This window comes from Nycticebus coucang, chromosome 10 (assembly GCF_027406575.1).
Source record: "Nycticebus coucang isolate mNycCou1 chromosome 10, mNycCou1.pri, whole genome shotgun sequence".
Classification (NCBI taxonomy): Eukaryota; Metazoa; Chordata; class Mammalia; order Primates; family Lorisidae; genus Nycticebus; species Nycticebus coucang.
Window position 1 is genome coordinate 37,928,831 of NC_069789.1, and position 4,782 is coordinate 37,933,612.

Here is a 4,782-nt window from a genome sequence, read left to right on the forward strand (position 1 = left end):
GTTTTGTATCCCTACAACCTACTGTTTGGACTTATAATGCAAGTAGCATAATAAACTTAACCATATTTTATTTGCCTACCTATGATGTGCCAAGTTTATACATTATCTTGAAACCCTGAGATATGCTCCTTATTTATAGCCATATAACCTCCCTTGAAGAGGCAGAGGTTTTAGGAGATTAAATGACTTGACCATAGTGCCACAGGGCAGGGAACAGTTCAGCTGGGCTGAGATCAGTGCTTCCTCTTAATCTGTTGGGCACCTGCCTTCCTGGAGGGCCTCAAATGATTGTGACTTTTGAACTAGGTATGTAAGAAATTAAGAACTAAGAGAGAAAATAATCCCTTTCTTCATCAAGTTCTCTATATTATGCCAAATATCCAGACAGTGGGCAGTTCTGTTTAAGGAGAACAAAAGCATAAGATACCAGGGTTGTTCATTGTAAGGTCATGTGATTACTGCTTTGGATAGGTTTGGATGAACATCTATTTTTTAAGGCTTCTATATAAGCAGATTCCACCTATTTCCTTTAGCTAACCTAACCTAATCCTACCGAACCTCACAGGTTAGCTACCTAACCTAAATCCATCAAGTCTCTCTGATTCTTCGTCTCTATGGAAGATGCCAAACACTGGTCATCGTTTTCTGAAGGTCATTTATAGATCACATCTTAGTCTTTTGCTTTTGCCTTTCTCATAGGGTTTTTTTTTCCCTGCTTACCTACCTTTGTAGCTCTTAAGAATGCTCTATAGGACAGAAATGAACTTCAGGGTCTGTTAGCTCCTTCACAAATGGAAGCTTATTGATTTAAAAGTGGAGGGTGGAGGGCATTAAATCCTGGATTGTTTTGTCGAAAGATGGCTAAAACTCTTGGGTCAACCCGTAGAGATTGAATCCAACCTCTGGCCCAAATGTTTGAGCTCACTTTGCCTCATTTCACTCATATGATTTTTCTTCAAAGATATGAGGCAAAACTAGACTGTTTATTGCTGCTCAATTTACAATTGCCAAAATGTGGAAACAACCTAAATGCCCACCAAATCTAGGAATGGATTAACAAGCTGTGGTATATGTATACCATGGAATACTATTCAGCCCCTAAAAGATGGTGACTTCACATCTTTTGCATTAACCTGGATGGAGTTGAAATTCTTCTTAGTAAAGCATTGCAAGAATGGAGAAGCAAGACTCCATGTAAACATGAAAGAGGTAAAGTCTCCATCTTTCTTTAAGGCTGCATAATATTCCATGGTGTACATATACCACAATTTATTAATCCATTCGTGGATCGATGGGCACTTGGGCTTTTTCCATGACTTAGCAATTATGAATAGGGCTGCAATAAATATTCTGATACAAATATCTTTGTTATGGCGTGATTTTTGGTCTGAACCAAGTGTATGGTGCCCCACCATCATACTAATGTACACAGCTATGGTTTAATGAAAAAAAAAAAAAAATCCAATGTACTCAATTCTGATATGAGGACAATCGATGGTAGTACATGGCTGGGGGAGAGGGACTGGGGGAGTGGAGAGAGGGAAAGAGGGAGGGGGCTCACAGTGTGAACCACTTCTTGGGGGGTGCGACACACTTATAAGAGGAACTTTATCTAACAAATGCAAGCAGTGTAACCCGGTTCTTTGTACCCTCAATGAATGAACAACAACAACAACAAAAACTTGGCACTTTATTATTGTGCTCTGGAATCTGTTAAAAATCTTTTAATACAAAAAAAAAAAAAATATGAGGCAAAAATACAGTCTGGCCTGAAGTGTTTGAGCTGGAGGAAAATGCTCAGAAGTTATGTATCAAAATAAGGACCACACCCACCAAATCCAGGGCATTCTGAATACAGGCTTTGCACAGGAAGGTAGTTGGTGAGTCTAGAGAAGGAAATTAAATGGGACCTCTGAAACACTGGAAGCTGCAGGGAGGGGCAGAGTGTTTCTCTCTGCCAAAGTGGCTTTATTTTCTGAAAGATGTCTAGGGCATCACTGAGGCACAGTAAAGCCAAAATGTGTTCACCATCCTTAAAGCCTAAGGTGTTGAAAGGTTCAGAAAGTTGAAAAATATGCACATCATCGCTCCTCTTAGAGAGCAGCTGGTGCCAGGAGAACGGGGAGAAACAAGGACCAGTAATGGCTGGAGGGAGATGGGATTAGAATGCTTTTCCTTGATGACCAAGTAACTCCCAGTCCTGGGACTAAAGTATTCAAAGATCTGAAATGGCTTTGCCAACAGGCATTCAGTGTTAGTGGAGGGCTGATACTTTTGTAATGATTACAGGTATTTTCTTCCATCAGTGGGTCCTATTTCCTCAAGGCACTCTGGACACCTCACCTTGCAGGAAATAATCGTGACCACAGAGGAGCAAAACGACCAACAAAAGCATGAGGTCTCCAGACCTCAAGTCTTGTGTGCCAAAATAGAAAGTGTTACAGGTGCATCACTCACCAAACTAACTCAATTTAAGAAATACATTCTTTTGCTTTTTGTACAGTTTAATACTATGTTGCGGAGATACTTTATTTCATCTTAACAAATGCAGTACTTACCAAAGTATTGACTCTGGGGTGAGTCAGATATACAAGATGCCCTCTGCCTGCCAGTTTACCTGGTGTGAGTCAGGTTAAGAATTAACTTCAACACAAGGTCACAGGACTCTGGCTCCCCAGACCTGCACTATCCAACAGAAAGGTAATGAGAACTGCAAATGGGAGTCACATGTTATTGAAAATATTTGTTGGTTGCCACATTTAAAAAATACATAATTTTAATCATATGTTTTACTTCAACATATCCCAAATATTATTGCTTCAACATGTCATCATTAAAATATTAAGAATGAGATGGTTCACGTTTTTTGTTTTGGTTCAAAGTCTTCTAAGTCCGAGGTATAATTTTACTTTCAGGGTATCTCAATTCAGACTTAGCCATATTTCAAGCATTCACTGGCCACACGTGGCTTGTGGTTATCTTACACACAGTGCTTTATCACTCTCTGGCTCTGAGATCTGGGAAAAGAAATCTTGAGCTGGTGAAATTAATGTGTTCAGAAAAGACTCCTGGCACTCTCCTCTGGTGACTGTGTAGTCACGCGGCATTCTGGAATTCAGCGGAAAACACCGGCCTTTCAAGCAGCCTGGGGCTGTTTAGTTTCGGTAGTCCCTTCGGAAAGAGGCAGGACCTTGGAGCCGGGCTGGGCTCTGAGGCCCAGGCTGCCACGTGTCAGCCACAGAGCCGGCCGGCGTCCAGGCTACCTTGGCCGCGGGGGCCGCGCTGGCCGCGCTCTCGGCGGGGAAGAGCGCAGGGTAGGGCACCCGTCAGCTTCCGGTAGACGCCGTGGGGAGCGGTGCCACAGCGCCGCCCACCGGCCGCGCCGCGTAACCGCAGGCGCAGCGCCGCCTCGGCCGCCTCAGGCCACTCGCCTCCCGGGTCAGCGCCGCGACCGTGGTCTCTGCTTCTGTAACGCAGGCTGGTCCCCGTGTCTCTTTACAAGCTAGTGGAGCCTTAAGCCCCTATTTCTGATGCTCAGGACCGCAGGTCTCGGCAATACTGGAGCTGCAGAGCAAAATTCCGTCTCCCCGAGCTACCCCTGCTCCGTTTTTCCAGGATTTTGTCGGGTTCCAGGATTTTATCTTCCGGGTTACTTCTAGGATGCTCATTATCGGCACTTCGGTAGGCCTAGGTTTTGACACTGCCAGAGTAACTTTCTCAGTATCACTTTTCTAGTTTGGGGTTTCTATTTTGAAAAAAAGTCATTTTAAATCAGCCAGAGGCCCCAGCGAGGCTCGAACTCGCGACCCCTGGTTTACAAGACCAGTACTCTAACCACTGAACTACGGAGCCCAGCCAGAGCTCAGATTTTTGAAATTCATAGATAATGAAGATAATATTGCTGCAGGTGGCTCTCTGTGATAATAAGTGATCCCATGTATTCATCATCAATGATCATTATGCAAACTATGAATACCAAAGAAAAATGCTTACAGCATGATTATAAATGGAAAAACCTGAACCACAATATCATACATTTGTGATTATAACACACTAAATTATACTTATGCTGTGCATTCAGACAAGAGCTGGAAGGGAAAATGCAAAAATGAAATTAATGTTCTGGTTGTATTATCAGTGGTATGTTTGTGTTGTAATAAATCCTCTGAACTTGTTTCTGTGATAAATTGTTTCTAGTTTGGCACTTCTAGGGAAGTGAGAAGTTACCGGGGTGTCTTTGTTCTCCTAAATTAAGTTATTGGTTCTGAATGAATTAATTTGCTTCAACGTGTATTTATTGAATACTCACACAAGGCTAACTGAGACAGGGTGAATAAGCAAAGCTCTGCTCCTGATTTTTTTTTAATGCTTGGGATCACTATGCTTCATCCTCTTTTGCTTATTGAACCATTTACTGAAGGAATGAGTTCTCACCACAGCCTAATTTGTTTCTGCATGAAGGAGTGAGTGAAGACCATGCTCTCCAAGCACCTGCCCTCCAAGTGTCTCCCTGAACTCTGTTTAGGAGATCTGATAATTAGGTTCCTGTGCTTATCTTAGCAGCACTGTACAGACAGCTCATAACCTTGGAATATCAGTGTCTCACAGCTGTGTTCATGTGGACATGTGGCGTGTCTGGCTGAATGGCATTCATTATTGTGGTGTTTTTGTGTGCCCTCCTGAGAGTGTCAGAGCTTGAATTAGAGCAATGAACAAACATTTGTAAATTTCTTGTTATACTTGGCAAGAGTGGAAGTGAAATCATGTACATGTTAGTCCAAG

General features: G+C 42.7%; 1 non-coding gene across 1 annotated transcript; it reads right to left on the bottom strand.

Annotated features, from left to right (window-relative positions):
• Positions 1–3,779: 3,779 nt before the first annotated feature.
• On the bottom strand, positions 3,780–3,852 carry TRNAT-UGU (transfer RNA threonine (anticodon UGU)). Its single transcript has one exon. It is a non-coding gene; the product is annotated as a tRNA-Thr (tRNA).
• Between the last annotated feature and the right edge of the window lie 930 nt (positions 3,853–4,782).